The sequence below is a fragment of the Rhineura floridana genome, chromosome 5 (assembly GCF_030035675.1).
Source record: "Rhineura floridana isolate rRhiFlo1 chromosome 5, rRhiFlo1.hap2, whole genome shotgun sequence".
NCBI lineage: Eukaryota > Metazoa > Chordata > Lepidosauria > Squamata > Rhineuridae > Rhineura > Rhineura floridana.
The window spans coordinates 101491211-101507986 of record NC_084484.1 but is presented as its reverse complement, the minus strand read 5'-3'; the positions used below and the strand labels follow the sequence as shown (position 1 = coordinate 101507986).

The 16776-nt window shown below is 43.2% G+C and overlaps 1 protein-coding gene and 1 pseudogene across 1 annotated transcript in view; both read left to right on the top strand.

Moving 5' to 3' along the window:
* The first annotated feature begins 8581 nt into the window (after nt 1-8581).
* The window catches only part of KCNE2 (potassium voltage-gated channel subfamily E regulatory subunit 2), a 52908-nt gene continuing 44713 nt past the window's right edge, over nt 8582-16776 (top strand). Inside the window, exon 1 of the mRNA XM_061627725.1 lies at nt 8582-8588. The gene's annotated coding sequence lies outside the window, so the exon portion shown is untranslated. The remainder of the gene's footprint in view (nt 8589-16776) is intronic.
* LOC133386260 (5S ribosomal RNA) lies at nt 8710-8828 on the top strand (annotated as a pseudogene).

The window sequence follows — 16776 nt, the reverse complement described above, 5'->3', positions numbered from 1 at the left end:
ATATGACAACAGCCAGTTAGGTTTGTTGTCAAACATGGAAATGGAAAGAATGTGGGGTCTCAACCAGTTTTAGAATTTGTCCACAAAGAGGGTTACCAACCGTACTCTTTTAAGAGTACATGTACTCTTTTTGAGATGGTGCAACAGCATACTCTTACTTTTCACTTATCGAAGCCAAATGTACTCTTTTTGAAATGACAAAATGATGGTAACCCTATCCACAAAGAAAGAAAGAATAACTTGCAGAAAATGCCTAGATTTTCAGTAGAGGCGATTTGTGTTGTGTTTAGTAACTTCATAGATGTAGCTGCCCATTCCAGGCTGCACAATGATAATCTGAATATAATTTTAGAATTGAGTGGTAAGGATGTTCTACTTGATCTCATCTTTCACAAGTTTGTGGTTTAAAGATATAATATGCACATTAAAGGAGCAGGAGAAAATCATTTCCAAGGTTTGTCAGCCATCTTACAATTTCAAGTTTCGTTCTTTGTTATCAGAACAACTCTGATTTCATAAATTGCAGAGGGATTAGATGAGGTTTTATTGCTAAATAGTAGGGAGATTACTGGAAGAAGGAGATTGGGGAAGCCCCAATGGTAAATGAATGGAATATGCATTTAATTAATTAATTTAATTTATTTATTTAATTAAAAAAATTCTATCCCACTCTCTTTCCAAAGAAATTCAGAGCAGCATAACAGAACAGTTATAAACACAAAGTAAAACAGTATCTCACAATTTAAAAGCTAAAGAGAATAAAAAAGTTTTAAGCTGCCGACGAAAAATTAAGAGGGAAGAAGACAGATGTATTTCTTGCGGTAGATTATTCCATAAAGTAGGGGCAATTACAGAAAATGTCTTATTTCTAACATTGGACAGGTGAATCCGGGAAAAAGGAGGAATGGTAAGGGCCGGATCTAAGGGAGATCTCAAGAGCCAAGGGGGTTCATACAAAGAGATTCGATTGGATAAATAGGAGGGGCCCAAACCATGTAGCGCTTTAAAAGTTAAAGTTAGTATTTTAAAATGTATTCGATAGAAAATAGGCAGCCAATGAAGTTGTTGAAGGAGCGGTGTGGTGTGTGCTTGCCAGTTTGCTCCTGTTATCATTAGAGCCGCTGCTCTTTGCACCAATTTAAGTTGTTGCAGTATTCTTTGGGGAAGCCCAGTATAAAGAGAATTACAATAATCAAGTCGAGAAGTGACCAATGCATGGGTCACTTTAGCTAGATCAGCAGTCTCCAGAAATGGACGGAGTTGACGAACCAGTTTTAATTGGGCGAAGGCACTTCTAGAGACTGCCGAGACCTGTGCTTCCAAAGTCAAGGCAGAGTCCAGCAGAACACCCAAACTCCAGACTTGAGACTTTAGTGGCAAGGTAATTCCGTCCAAAATTGGGTGATTTTCATTTGCTAGATCAGGTTTACGACTAACTAAAAGTACTTCAGTTTTATTCAGATTTAATTTCAATTTATTGAGACACATCCAGGACATCACTGCGGACAAACAAGAATTTAAAGGTTGAATAGCCTCTTTTAGATCGGGAGGAAAAGAATAATAAAGTTGGGTATCGTCCTCATATTGATGAAACTGAACTCCAAACTTACGTATAATCTCTCCAAGAGGTTTCATATATATATTGAATAGAAGTGGTGATAGTACTGAACCCTGAGGGACTCCATATTGCAGTGGCCAAGGGTCAGAGTGGAAGTTTCCCAGGCGAACTCTCTGAGATCTGCCTTCCAGGAAGGAGCGTAGCCACTGCAGAGCAGTGCCTTGTATTCCCATCCCTGAGAGGCGATCAAGGAGGATGGTATGGTCAATGGTGTCGAAGGCCGCCGATAAGTCAAGAAGGATCAATAGAGAAACATTCCCTTTATCTAGCTGTATTCGGAGGTCGTCGACTAAGGCAACCAGGGCCGTTTCAGTCCCAAATCCCGGTCTAAAACCGGATTGAAGAGGGTCAAAGTAGTTGTTATCATTTACGAAGCATTGAAGTTGATTAAAAATGACTCGTTCAATGATTTTACTTAAAAACGGTAGGTTGGAGACTGGACGGAAATTATCAAAATTAGAAGGGTTTAAGGAAGATTTTTTTAAAAGAGGTACAACCGTAGCTTCTTTTAGACAGTTGGGGAGAGAGCCTTGTTGGAGGTAGGCATTAATTATCACACAAATCCAGTTGGCCAAGTCCTTCCTAGATTGTTTTATAAGCCAGGATGGGCAAGGGTCAAGAGGACAGGTGGTAGGTCTCATCCCACTCAGTAGTTTGTTAATATCGTCTGGATATATAGGTCGAAAAGAGTCCAATATAGTTGGTAGATAGATAGTATCAGAAGGAACAACCTGCAAATCTGTAACAGGATTAGAGTCCAATGTGGAGCGAATCTGTGAAACCTTATTGTGAAAAAAGACAGCGAAATCTTGGCAACGTGTCTGGGAGTGGTCAATAGTGTTCTCGCAGCGTTTCGGGTTTAAAAGAGAGTTAACAATCCGATAAAGTTCTTTAGGTTGATTGTCAGCAGAAGCAATAGCAGCAGAATAAAAAGTTCTTTGAGCTAAGCGTCTGGCTGCTATATAGATCTTTAAGTAATTTTTTGCACAAATCTGGTCAGTTAGGGCCCGAGACTTACGCCAACGGCGTTCCAATCCCCTAAAACTGCGTTTCATTGTTAACAGTTCTTTAGTAAACCAGGGAGATGATCTATCTCGAGAGCGGGTAAAAGGACGAAGGGGGGCAATAATATCGATTGTTTTAATCATTGAATCATTCCATGAGTTAACTAGAGTTTCAGTTGAGTCCTCACTATTCGGGTCAGGAAACTCTTTAAGCTTCGCTATAAAAATGGCTGGTTCTAAGAGCCTTTTTGGGTGGATCAATTTGGTGGTTTTCTCATTCACAGGTAGAGGACATGAGATTAATAAATTAAATTTAATCAGGTAATGATCAGTCCAGGATAGAGGGGTAATTAAGATGCTATTTATTCCTGAAATTTTTGAATTATCATATGCAGACAATTGCTAGGTTTAGGCAATGTAATGTCCCCAAAACATATGCCATTGCTATTAATACACAGAATTGTTGCCTTTGTGTAGTGTAGAAAGAATGAGACAGATGAGAGCTTTGATGTCTTATTCATCTTAGGTAACATTAATTTACCTGGGTTTTGTGGACCACTTGAAAGCCTAGAACCACAGGTACCTGATATGTGAAGATATCTGCCACTGAGATCATTCGCCCACTCCTCACACCTGTTCCCAAATCCCAACACATTTACATAATGTATAGCATGCTCATGTGTTTTCTTACATTGTACAGCTTTCGTATCATGAAGCAAAATGGAATATTGCAAAACTCTTACAATAAAAAGATTAAAAATAGTAAAAAGATTATCATGGTGCTATGTAACCTGCAGCCTGTGATGGTCTCGATCTGAAACCACAAGGACAGTAAAATGGGAGATGATGACTGCACTGTTGAGTTACAGATTCTGATTTTTATTTTTGCCTCCCAGAACATTTTGGCTTGACTTCATTGGTAGACTCAACAGGCATATTTTAAATTTGCTTCCATCTCAACAATTCAGTGTATTCAGATGTGCAATTCTTTTCTTTCCCTGGGAGATGTGGCAAGTAGCAGCACCCCCACCATCTCCTCAAAAGCCCTCTTTTGTTCTCTGGTGCACAAATTTCAAAATTAGTAAGATTTGGGAAGCAAATGCTATTGCCCTCTCGTGGTGAAGCTGCAGAAATAAAACAACATCTTGCAGCTGCAACGGAAAGAATCACTGCAACAGAGAGGAGATCATTTCCTTCCTGTTTCCTCCCTCCTGTATCAACAGTTAGAAATTAGAGAAATAAACTACAGCAACAAAGGCTTTAAACTTTAAAAACTTTAAGGAATGGAAACCCCAATCGTGGCTTACAGCTGGGGAGGGGAGGGCAGATTAGGAACATAGGAAGCTCCCTTATACCAAGCCAGACCATTGGCCTATCTACATCAGTATTGTCTACATTGACTGGCAGCAGCTCTCCAAAATTAGACAGGGGTCTCTCTCAGACCTACCTGGAGATGCTGGGGATTGAACCTGGGACTTTCGGCATGCAAAGCAGATGCCATCCTACTACTGAGCTCTGAGTCCTTCTCTAGTTACATTTTGTCCTCCTGATCTGGAAGGGAAAATGGATGAGCTAGAAAATGAGGCAACTGTTGTTGGGAAAAGCAGGATTTCTTAGCAACAGCTCCAAAAAGGATGTGAATACTGGGAAAGTGTGGTTTCACCAGCAACAGGCATACTGGCTGTGAGAAAACTGAATGCCCTTGGAGGGAGAAGGATACCTGGATCCCCTGCAACAATTTAGTTAGGAACACAGAAGAAGTTCTGACAAAGCCCACCATCTCAAGTGCCACATTTATTTATTTATTTATTAGATTTATATCTGGCCCTTCCTCCCAGTAGGAGCCCAGGGCAGCAAACAAAAGCACTAAAAACACTTGAAAACATCATAAAAACAGACTTTAAAATATATTAAAACAAAACATCTTTAAAAACATTTTTAACAAAGCTTTAAAACATTTTTAAAAGAAAATAAAAGAAAAAGGTTTAAAAACATATTAAAAAGCAATTCCAACACAGACACAGACTGGAATAAGGTCTCTACTTAAAAGGCTTGTTGAAAGAGGAAGGTCTTCAGTAGGTGCCGAAAAGGTATCAGAGATGGTGCCTGTCTAATATTTAAGGGGAGGGAATTCCAAAGGGTAGGTGCCACTACACTAAAGGTCTGTTTCCTATGTTGTGCAGAATGGACCTCCTGATAAGATGGTATCTGCAGGAGGCCCTCACCTACAGAGCGCAGTGATCGACTGGGTATATAAGGGATAAGATGGTCTTTCAGGTATCCTGGTCCTAAGCTGTATAGGGCTTTGTACACCAAAACCAGAACCTTGAACTTAGCCCGGTAGCTAATAGGTAGCCAGTGCAATTCTTTCAGCAGCAGGGTGACATGTTGGCAATACCCTGCCCCAGTGAGCAGTCTTGCCACTGCATTTTGCATCAGCTGCAGCTTCCAGACCAACCTCAACGATAGTCCCACATAGACTGCATTACAGTAATCCAGCCTGGAGGTTACCAGTGCATGGACAACAGTGGTCAAGCTATCGTGGTCCAGACACAGCTGCAGCTGTCTTACAGCCAGAGCTGGTAAAAGGCACTCCTAGCCATGGAGGTCACCTGGGCCTCTAGTGACAAAGATGGATCCAGGAGCACCTGCAGGCTAGAGACCTACTCTTTCAGAGGGAGTATGACCCCATCCAGAACAGGAACTGACCAATTACCTGAACTCTGGAACCATCAATCCACAGCAATTCCATCTTGCTAGGATTCAGACTCAGTGCATTGGCCCTCATCCAGCCCACATTCCACATTGTTCAACAACATCCTGTATACCCTTTAGTACTCCAGGATGTGTTGTCCATATGCCATATTTTCCATTACTGAATGTCTTGCTCACTGGAAGTTCACCTGATGCACTCATTAACCCATAGTTTGGCCATGATTTTTGCCATGGTTGCTGCCTCTTTATTACATTTTTGTGACAGTTTTTTCGAGGGGAGGATTTGTCACTGTATGGGTGGCCAGGGTCAAGTGGAGGACATTAAACTTTACGTCCTGCACTGCCCTTTTATGAAATAATAAGAGGCAGGATGCAGGGTCAGATTATTGCTAACTTCTTCTGCTCAGAAGTGGAATGCACCCCCCACTTGCTGGTGGTTGCATTTCCTTACGTTAGCTATCAAGCAGTAATTTTTACTCTCTTTTTAAATTAGAAAGAGATCTGTATTTGCAAATCCTACTAGACACCTGGCTAAATTGTAGTTTTAGGACTTTCCTGAGGATTTGGAAATTTTTTATTAGTGTTATAACTACAATTTATCATTTTGAATTCACAGTTTTGTTTTATTTTATTGTTGTGAGTTTGGGAGGCTGAGATGGATAATTTCTATGAGTCACCTTCCAGCCTCTGATTTGGAATCCTGTGCCTTGGGGTGAGAAACTCGCTCTGCTGGTAAGATGAGTTTCTTTTGTTAATCTAATAGAGTGGCCAGGTGGGTTAATGGGTCTATCAGGTGCCCATCAACTGGTGAATGGGCCAAGGGGATCCTTTTGTCATTGAAACTCTTCAGGAGAGCCTTCCCCCCCCCCCGCAGCTAGGAGAGGTTTGTGTTTGAGTGTGTGCAGGGTGTGTCAGAGAAATGGCTGGGAACTGGAGGCAGGCAGAGAGACTGGGTCTCTGCACCATGGCTTTAAGATGCCTCCTGTAACCAGTGCCGGTGCCAGGCTATTTTGTGCCCTAGGCAAGGCTAATTTCTTGCACCCCCCCCCCAAAATTGCTAACTTCAATTTTCAAAAACAGATGTCTTGTAGAAAAAATGAAGAGCACAAAACTTGAAACTGCTAGATTCATTTTAGTTGCATTTTTTCCAATGGTTAAAAAAACTAATCTGTATAAAACTGTGCCCCTCAAAGGTCAATACTGTGTCCCTCTGAGGTCTGCGCCCTAGGCGGCTGCCTAGTTGACCTAATGATAGCACCGGCCCTGCCTGTAACCCTGATGGAAAAGCTGGCTATTGGACTGCTGATGCCTTGAACCCCTCCATCCTAAGCTCAGGTTGGGATGTGTGTAAATAAATAAACCATATTTCATAAAGACACCGCAGTCTCCGCTGACCTTCTTCCCAAGGAAACCAAACCCAGGGCGAGCACAGGGACCTCTGGAAATCTCACCACTCGGAGATTGGGGTGGCACGCAACATTATTAATGTTTGTATGTATGATGTTTTAATGCTTTTAAATTTTACTGGATGTGTGAGGTATTCATGTTCTTGTGCATGTTTTGATTTGTTGTCTTATAACCTGTGGCTACAACATTGCATTTACTTACTTACACTGTGTGAATGTTTGTGGTGCTGTAGACTAGCTTGTTTTTCAAACAGTGGGCTTTGGGTCACTCTCATGTGGGGCTCAGATGCTACAGCCTTCCCAGGGGCCTCCTCATTTGCCTGGGAATGGAAAGGAAGGGGATAACAGTGTGCAATCGAAAGATCTGAAATGTGCAATGTGTGAAGGGGCCCTTAGTGACTAACTGTTTGACAGTTCACAGCTTAAGATGTGAATTCCCTCCACCAAAACCACTTCTTTTTGCAGTGATCTGTGGTGGCTGTGTCATTCTGACCATGCACGATATCACTTGATGTTGCAGTGATCTGGTGAGGAATATGCAGCATTTTGTCATCAGTTGCATTAGTGAAGTGTTTGTTCTATTTTTATTTAAAGTATGAAACCATTATCTCATAGCCAAATAATGTATAAGAATAAATGAATCAGATGGACAGTTCATGGCTATCTTCTCACAGAGAACTGTGGAACCTTAATTGCTGTGAATGTGCCAGGGACATTTTTTTCTTGTTGAAAGTAATGTGGACTGGCTCAGGCATGTACTACATTTGTTTTGCAGTTTAAGCGGAGAGGCACACAAAGAATCCTATTGTACTCTCACTTCTTTATGACACAGAATGGCACATAATAGCAGGAGTAATATCAGAGTGGTTAAAATAAACACCCAGAAAAGAGTGATGGGAACTTGGCAGTTTAACACTGGGGACTTATAATTATAAGCTTATTAAAGATTTTATTGAGTTTCTGAGTGCTGGATGAACTAGGATCCTTACATTCCTTGAAACTCCTCCCCTCCCCCAAAAAGTTTTTTTTTAAATCCACAGCCTCTTGATGAGATCCAGGAAAATGCAAATAAGCAGAGCCCTGCTGGATGCGACCAAAGGCCTATCTAGTCCAGCATCCAGTTTCCCACAGTGTCCAAACAGATACCCCAGGAAGCCCACAAACACTACACAGCATGAAACAATCCTTTTTTTCCTTTGCAATTCTTTAACAAATCATTTAAATATATTTAAGATATGTTTACATGAGAAAATAGTCCCATTGCAACTCTGTTTCATTACAATTCTTCAAAAAAAGTGAGATGATCTGTATCAAAGATGTTGATAATTTTATAATATTGCAGAATGATAGCATTTCTGTTGGCACTGGTTTGTTAAGCCACCTGTCCCAGTAAGCTTCTGCCATGGTCCAGTACTCATAGTAATAGCTTAGTTTACATGTCCCTCTCTATACAGCTCCAATCCAATGCCCATTTTCTTAGGAGTTATGTTCCATTGAACACATTGGGACTTATCTTCGAGTAAACATGTATAGGAGGATTGCATTGCAAAGCACTCTTGGCATATTTTGTAAATTTACTAATTTTATTAATAATCACTGGAGGGAAACCCCCTAATATTTCCTATATCTATTCTTTAGTTTGTTCCTCGCTACTATAGTCTTGTTCTTCTTTAATTAATCTTATTAATCATATTTCCTTTCTTACCCCTTCCTTCCTCTCTTTTTATTCTGTACTCTTCTGCCTTGTTTCTGTTCTGTTGCCATCCGTTTTGTTTCCTTCTAATCTTTTTTTCTTTGCAGAGACAGAAGGGTGACTATTGGATTATCTCTCAGAATACATCAAGGGTAAAATATGACTCTAAGGAAATACTCCTTCCATATCTTTTGAGCAAAACTGGGCATGTAATTCATATACTTATTGAGATTATTTTGCAAGGCACATTTTAGTGGGTGATAATGAAATCCTGCCTACGACCATACTACCCTGAACAAGCCCGATCTCGACTGATCTTGGAAGCTAAGCAGGGTCAGGCCTGGTTAGTACTTGGATGGGAGACTGCCTGGGAATACTTGGTGCTGTAGGCTTAGAGGAAAACAATGGTAAACCATCTCTGAATACATTTTACCATGAAAACCCTGTGAATATATCCAAAAAAAGATTCATAGGGTTGCCATAAGTTATAATTAACTTGAAGGCATATAACAACAACAACAACAAAATCCTAGAAACTTTCTACTAATCTTGCTTAGCCAGCAATCCTATTCATTTGTATTCACAAGTAAGCTGCTTTGGCTGAGTTTGCACATAGCACTGTACAACTATGGCTTAACATGAACAAGCATACATGTGAGCTCCCACAGAGAAGATAGCGGCCACTTTGCTCCTTCTCCACTCCTGATGCCTCTGTGCTGCTGTTAAGTAAGCTATGGTTTGGTTTACCATAATGACTGAATTTGGCATGTGGGTTATCTCCCCCAGACAAACAGTGAGTGGTAAGCCATAGAGCAAACATTGGCTACGGCAAGAGGTTTGCCAAGACAATGAACCATGAGACCCAATTTGGACATCATGCTAAGCCAAACCATGATTTAGCTCACAGAAGCACAATAGCAGCAGGACCAGAAGATGAGCAAAGTGCCCACAATTGTCTTTCTGGAAAGAAACCCATACATCTGCTCCTTCACACTAAAGTATGGTTTGGCTTAGTATTACACGTGAACTGGGTCATTGAGTTGAATAGGATTTACTCCCAGGTGTGTAAAATATTCCATCCTTAATCGGCAATTGCACCGTAAGCCCTTTTGAAGCTATTCACCTCATATATATCATGCCATCTTCCACCACCTTGAAGTTACAGTTAATCTGGATAAGAGGTTAACAAAATTAATTGATAATGCTGAACACTTATTTAGTTACTTGTTTAACCTCATATCTCACATTTTCGACATATTTTTTTTCCTGGGCAGGCAACAAAGTAGCAAGGCGCAATAAAAATAGAAATTAATAAAATATGGCATACGAACTAGAAAAACAAGCTGAAACAGCAACTGTCCATTGAAATAGACAGTAAAAATCAAAACTGCTCCAGCTTTAAAATGTTAAAATTGGTATTTCTTAAAAGGTTGGGAAAATAGAAATGCATTTACCTGACACCTAAATGATAGCAATTAGGGTGCCAAGGAGCTGTCACTGAATAGGATGTTGTTTACTACATTATGCTCTAGAGGTTGAAAGAAGCAGTGATACTACCCTACTTGAAAAGGCCCTCCCTGGATCCAGAAGTTTTAGAAAACTACTGTCAGGTCTCTAATATTCCCTTCCTGGGCAAGATGATTGCGAGGGTGGTGGCCAGCAGCTGCAGGCATGCCTGGAGAAAGGAGGTTATCTAAATCTATTCCAGTCTGACTTCTGGCCCAGTTCTGGCACAGAAATTGTCTTGGTGGCTGTAATTGATGACCTTTACTGGGAGAGAGACAGGGGCAATGCAACTGTATTGGTTCTCCTTGATCTCTCAAGCAGCTTTTGACACCACTAACCATGGAGTCCTTCTGGAGCAACTGAAGGATGTAGGAGCTGGAGTTACTGTATTGCAGTGGTTCTGCTCCTCCTACTTGTAGGACCACTACCAGAAAGTAGTACTTGGAGATTGTTGTTCGGCTCCATGACTTTGGGGTTGTGGAGCCCCACATGAGTCCATTCTGCCTCCTATGCTATTTAACATCTATATGATTGGCAATGTAAGCTGGGGATTTGGAGCACAGTGTCATCACTATGCTGATGACACACAGCTCTGTATCTTCATTCCATCTGAATCAGGAGAGACTCCAGGTGTCTGGAGGCAGTGATGTGCTGGATGAGGGCCAACAAACTGAGGCTGAATCCTGATAAGACAGAAGTACTGTGGGTGGGTGGTTCCTGTGTATGGGAATTAGGTGCATGACCTGTTCTGGGAGCAACCTCCCCGAAGGAACAGGTTTGTAGTCTCAGAGTACTTCTGGATTCCAACTTGTAACTAATGTCCCATGTTCTGTGGCTAGGAGTGCTCATGCCCAGCTGAGGCTGATTCACCAGCTACAGCCATTCCTGGACCAGGATAGCCTGGCCTTAGTTGTCCATGCCCTGGTGACTTCCCGTCTAGACTACTATAATGCACTATATGTGAGGCTGCCCTTGACGATGGTCCGGAGCCTGCAACTAGTGTAGAATGCAGCTGCTAGGCTGGTGAGTGGGGCAGCCCAATGGAACCATTGTGTCACCAGTCCTAAAAGTGCTCCACTGGCTGCCAGTGAGCTACTGGGCCCAATTCAAGGTGTTAGTACTGGCATATAAAGCTGTAAATTGCTTGGGACTCAAGTATCTCAAAGAACACGTTTCCCAGTATCAACCATCTTAGACCCTACAATTAACAAATGAGGCCTTGCTGATGGTGCTGCCACTGAGTGTTGCCCAGTTGGTGCTGATCCATGACAGGGCCTTTTCAGTGGTGGCTACCTGTTTGTGGAATGCCCTCCTCTGTGAGGTGTGTCTGTCTCCATCACTATTAACTTACAGGAGGAATTTGAAAACATTCCTGTTTACCTAGGTATTTGATGGCTGAAGAGAACTGTTTCTGGCAACCTGATCACTGATGAAAGACTGTTTTTAAGCTGTGTTTTAGAATATTTTTAAATGTGTTTCACTATATTTACCTGTGTTTTACAATGTTTTTAATTGTAATTGTGTTTCTGGAATGTTTTTAACAGTTTTTAGTATGTCTTTTCTTCTTTTTGTTAAATTGTTTTATGTTTGCTGCCCTGGCCTCCTTCATGAGGAAGGGAAGAATATAAATTCAACAAACAAGCAAACAAATAAATTTGTTCAGCCACTTTGGTCAATGAGGGCAGCACAAGGTCATAGGGATGGAACCTATGGCAGCACAAGCTTATTATAGATGAGGGCTAGTTAAGAGCCACCCTGTGAAATGCTTTATCTGGCATTTGCAGATGAAGAGTCTTAGGTCTAGCACATTGTGTTGTCCACAACTCCTTTACAAAGGTGGCCTGGAGGATAAAGCCAAAAGTTACTAACTTCTATTGTCCTCCTCACAGACTTACAGTTGTCTATAGTAAATGGTCCCAAGTCATCACAGAGTTATTTATTTATTACATTTATATACTGCCCCATAGCCGAAGCTCTCTGGGCGGTTTACAGCAAGTTAGTCATACCTACATCCATACATTTCATTTGGCTTATGGATATGTAACCCCATGTTGGAATATGTGCATTACTGTATGCCCCCTTCCTGGGCATTCAGGTTTTCAAGGTACCAGAGAGATGAAGAAGGCAGACTGAGTCACAGTTTTACTTAAAAGGAGACAAAGTGTTTATTGAGTAGCTTTCAACCCACAGGTGTACCCAATACACAATGGGACAGGCTGCCAGGCTCTGCACAAACATGGACCAGGCTGAACACTGAACCAAGCAGCCCAGACCCCTTTTTATAGCATACATGTTTACCAGCTCAATAATGAGGTTACATAAGCATTAATTAATATGAAGCATTAAATCATTGCATCTATTCTATTAATCTTTAGATTAACAAGGCAACTTCAAACAAGCACTAATTACTAGGAAAGGCTACTTCATACAACATAACAACAACTGATAAGCTGCATGCCCCTAATTGCCTAGCAGGGCATTAACTACTCTAAAATCTACGCTATCTACTTCACGAGGCACCTTCCTAGCATCCCACAGCACTCTTTGGCAGAGCATCACACCGAATGCTTGTTAGGAACCCCAGATTAGACTCCAGGTGGCTCTGAGCTAATTCATTGACCGTTCCTTGAACCATCTTCCTCATGCTTAGATACTGAATGCTAAACTAGAGAACTAAGGCTGGGGGGGGGAATAAAAGTCCCCCCTTGCCTACAGGTAGCTATTCTGTTAATATAGCTGCTGAACTTGCCTACGGGCCAATACAACTCCAAGCACCACATCGCTTTTATTACTTGCCCCATTAATTTTAATCCAGATACTCTCAATGGAGCTACCAAGCTCATCTTCCTGTATTTCTGTGCAGGGATATCTATTTTTAACATATAGCGTAACTCCACCTCCCTTTTTATTCCTTCTGTTCTTTTTGAACAAGTTATATCCTTCAATTGCTGTATTCCAGTCATGGGGGTCATCCCACCAAGTTTCAGTTGCACCTATCAAGTCGTAATTACCCTCCTGTATTAAGAGTTCAAGTTCGTCCTGCTTATTTCCCATGTTCTGAGCATTAGTATACAGATATCGAAGATCATGTGATTTATGGCTTGGCTTTCTTACTACATTTTTCTGAGGACTGCTACTGGGCACTATAAGAGCCTATCTCTCTGTTCCCACTACTGTGCATGAGCCTTCATCACTCATTACTACCAAGTTTACGTCTCCCTCCCCCTTAGGATTCAGTTGAAAGCCCTCCTGATGAATTTCTCCATGCTGTGGCCAAACACATTCTTCCCAGTCTTTGTGAGATGCAACCCATCATTTGCCAGCAGTCCATCTTCCAGAAAGCATAGCCCATGGTCCCAGAATCCAAATCTCTAATGCCAGCACCACCTTCGTAGCCATTCATTCACACGGAGTATTTTTCTTTCCCTTTCTACTCCTCTTCTAAGTAATGGAAGGATGGATGAAAAAAACGATCTGGGCCCCAAAGTCCTTGAGTTTCCTTCCTAGAGCTTCAAAGTCTGATGTGATTTCTTCATAGCTCCGTTTGGCAGTATCATTTGTTCCCATATTGATGAGGAGAAAGGGATACCTGTCGATGGGCTTGATGAGTGATGGCAACCCTTCCTTCACATGTCTAATCCATCCTTCTGGTAGACAGCATATCTGGAGAGTCCACGGATCTTCTCAGCATACTTGGGTTTTGATCCCAAGCAGTACGGAGTCTCCCACTACTAGTACTCTTCTCTTCTTGTTGTGGTGCATGGTTTCATCGCCCCTGCTTGATTGAGCTTCTGCCTCTTGCTCATTGTTGCACAGGGTCTCCTGTAATTCTTCCACCACAGGCTGTCCTCCAGTCTCATTGTCATGCCCAGAGTGCAAGACATGAGACAGAGGCGAAACTGGAATTAATTCTTATTTTATTAGAGTAATGGTTACATCAAAAGCAGTGCGTTTCATAGACCTGACTATGCTAACTCACTACTGGCCCTAGCTAAGCTACCTAGGCATTCTCTGCAGCGTGTGGAATAAGTTGACTCAGCAACCCAATTGGGGGGCGCTGCCTTAAATAGGGAAGGTCTTTGCCTGTAATCTCTGACTTCTGTGAAGAACCACGTTCTGACCGTCCTGCTTCTCCCGTCATCTCACGTGGGGCAAGAGGGGGCAAGCCTCTGGCTACTCATCTGACAGCAAAGGCTTGCTAGGTGCTGGCTTGACCTCAGGGGGCAGGGAGCAGGTTGGTGGGGAAGCGTTTGAAGTGCCAGGTGGGGAACCCTGGGGGGGTGGACTTGGCGTGCAATAGAGATCACTTCCCAGTGGCTCTGTTAGAGTGCTTGCAGTCAGAGCGGGCACCGCATCAATGGGAGAGCTGACCGTGGGAACTTGCGGGTTGTCAGCATCTCCCCCTCCCTCAGTGTCCTCGAAAGCCTCGTCCTCCTCTGACATCTCTCCCTGGTCCACCTGGGGGATCTGGGACTCAACACTCATCCTTGAGTGGTTGAAAGCGATTCCATAGTTCCACTGGTGAAGGCTGTCTTCTAGCTCTTCTGCTCCTGTCACCCTTTCCCACAGAATGAGAAGTTTCCCACAGAGTGTTCCTCTCCAAAGCACTCTCCTCTTCTGCTACCACATGCTATTGTTCTTCCACCTCCACTTCTCTTTGCTGCTGTTGTTCCAGCGTTCCATCTAAGAACTCTTCACCTTTTCTTATAGTCCTCGGTGTGGCCACCAGCCGTTCCAGGCCTCTCACTTTTTCTTCCAACAGTGCCATGAGCTTGCACTTGTTGCACATGTACACTATGTTGTTCTCAGGCAAGGAAACAAACATGGCACACACCTTGCAGGTCACAACCACTGGAGTATCCTTCCCATTCATACTGTCTTCTACCTTTTGTTTCTTTCTAACTACTTGTTTTGGGTGGCCTATGCTTTGTCCTGTCCTACTTGAGGGTAAACTTGACAGTCTCACTGGTATGCGGTGCGCTGTACAAGAAGAATTAGTAATTAACTTTTTTAGGGACCTCCCGCTTTATCTTCCTTGTTGAACTCCGTTGTCAAACTCCTGTTTGCTCTCCCTGTTTGCTCACTCTCTGAAAGCTGGCTTGCTTGTATCTCCTCTCCTGTGGACCAGCTGAGTTCAGGTCCCTCTGCTCTGCTCAGTTAGGAGTCAGGAAACAGAATGAGAGTCCCAGCACACACAGCTGCTGCTTGTTGCCCTCAGCAGTTCTCAGGCCATGCCCCTAAGCCAATAGTTAATAGGCCAGACCCCTTCCAATCAAGCTGCTATGGAGCCCTTCAGGATGGGTGGTGGTACTCTCCTTGCACTTAGAAGGGAAGTACACCAACTTCATTTCCCTAGGGGAGGGGACCAGTGTCATAGTTGCCCAGGTCTCCCAAACCTTGCACCATCCCTCCTCCCTCACCCTCCTCACTACCATTGCTGCTGTCTTCTAGCCCACCAGGAAGAAAGCTGGGGAGTAAAGCAGGCGGCAGCAGCTGCTGTTCATAATCTTTACAGCTGTTGCCACTTAGGGTCAAAGTAAACGTTATGCTTAATGCACACCATGTAGCTACATGTCTTTTTCTCCCCTTAAATTAACTGAAGCTTCAGGAGGTCAATTAGCATTGGGATTGCAGCATGTGGGGTGGGAAGGTTTCTTCCTTTGCTCCTTAGCCAGGATCTCCACCCCAAATATAGAGTCCTAGAAGGCTTAGTAAAAATTACATTAGAAAGTTCCCATTGATGCAAATGCTGGATTTAATTGCTGGATTGTCAACAATTGCCCAGATACAGTAGGGCCCCACTCATACGGCAGGTTAGGTTCCAGACCCCTGCCGGAAAGCGAAAACTGCTGAAAAGCGGATCAGCTGTAGTGCGGGGGTCTGGTACCTAACCCGCTGAGCGCACCAGAGGAGGAGAAGATCAGATCTTCCCCTTCTCGGGCGCGATCAGCTGGAGTGCGCGAGTCTGACTGCTCCCGAGGAGGAGAAGATCAGCTGTAGCACGCTATGCTGATCTTCCCCTCCTCCGGTGCAATCAGCTGGAGGGTGGGCGTCTGACCCCCCCACCCCACCCCGAGGAGGAGAAGATCAGCTGTAGCACGCTACGCTGATCTTCCCCTCCTCCGGTGCAATCAGCTGGAGGGTGGGCGTCTGACCCCCCCACCCCACCCCGAGGAGGAGAAGATTGGCTGTAGCACGCTACGCTGATCTTCCCCTCCTCCGGTGCAATCAGCTGGAGGGTGGGCGTCTGACCCCCCCACCCCACCCCGAGGAGGAGAAGATTGGCTGTAGCATGCTACAGCTGATCTTCCCCTCCTCTGGCACAATCAGCTGGAGTGCGGGGAGCTCCAGCCCCCCCTCCAGCTGATCGCCCTGCTGGCGCTGTATTAATGGAAAGCCGAAAAGCGGGGCCCTACTGTATAATTTTGTTTATAACATTCTATTTCATTTAGTTATTGCCTATCTGAATAGTGTTTCAAAAGCCTTTCCAGCAGCATATACATCAGAACTAAACAGAAAGTCACTCAGTAATGGTAGCCCTCCATGCCAAAAAAGTATTGGTCTAGCTTCCAAATGCCACATTCTAATGGTGAACAGAAGGCTCTTGCGACTTTTATACTTCATGCAACCTCTCTCTGATGGCAGAACAAAATATTTGTTTTACTGTTTATCACTTGCTAATACCTGGGAAGAATCAAAGTAAGAGTTTTCTTTATGAACTAGAAAAAGAGACCCAGGAGTTTCAGAGAGGGGTATAATGAATATTATTTGATTACTTGAGTCCCTGGGCTGCCTCATGCCACCTTTTTGCTGATTTTGCTTTTGTGGAGTGCT